Below are 824 nucleotides of genomic sequence, written 5' to 3'. Positions count from 1 at the left end.
TTGAAAATTTTAGAATTCAAATGTGGATGATACAACGCTAGAGCGTTTTGTCAACCGCAATCTCTGTTTCCGCAAAAGTTATATCACAGTTTAAGGCCCTGCAACAAAAAGGCAATCTATCGGAAATGTATCGTTTTGAGATGCATTCATTGAGATTTTTAAAGTAGTCAGTCAGTCTGTTGAAAACCTAAAAAATATACATTACCTTAAGTTCGTCTTGACTGCTCCTGGGTAAAAGTATAAAAAAAAAATGGCACCTCTCTCCCAAACCACGTCGAACCAGCGTGGCAGAGTAGACTCATCAAACCAATATGATCTCAATATCAAATTCATGGCTTCCACATCAGACCGTAGTTGATGGAGAGAACTTGCTGAAGACTTCGTCCTGCAGTGGACTGAACATAGTCAATCCAATTCAAGTTGGTGTAGTGTCGGAAGTCGGTTGGTCGCAGGATTACTCATGATTAAAACAATCGGTGATCTTTATTCGAAACAGTGTATGTAATTTGAACAGAAATTTGAAATCCATGACAATACAATTTAATTTTTTTATTAATCATATTCGGTTTGAAAGAGCCTTCTAAAATGTACAGTAAAACAGACAAAAATGAAGAAAAATAATATTTAAGACATAAAATATATTCACCGCTGGTTGCTGAGGTCGATCTGAAAATGTTCAAATGCAAATGTTATACAAATTCTCATGAATCTACTGTGTAGAGCTGCATCATCTATAATGCCTACACACACACACACACACACACACACACACACACACACATATTTATATAAGCATATAAATATATATTATTATATATATATAT

Source organism: Octopus bimaculoides, chromosome 4 (assembly GCF_001194135.2).
Source record: "Octopus bimaculoides isolate UCB-OBI-ISO-001 chromosome 4, ASM119413v2, whole genome shotgun sequence".
Taxonomy (NCBI): Eukaryota; Metazoa; Mollusca; class Cephalopoda; order Octopoda; family Octopodidae; genus Octopus; species Octopus bimaculoides.
The sequence above is the reverse complement of the archived record's forward strand: the minus strand, read 5'-3'. Positions refer to the sequence as shown.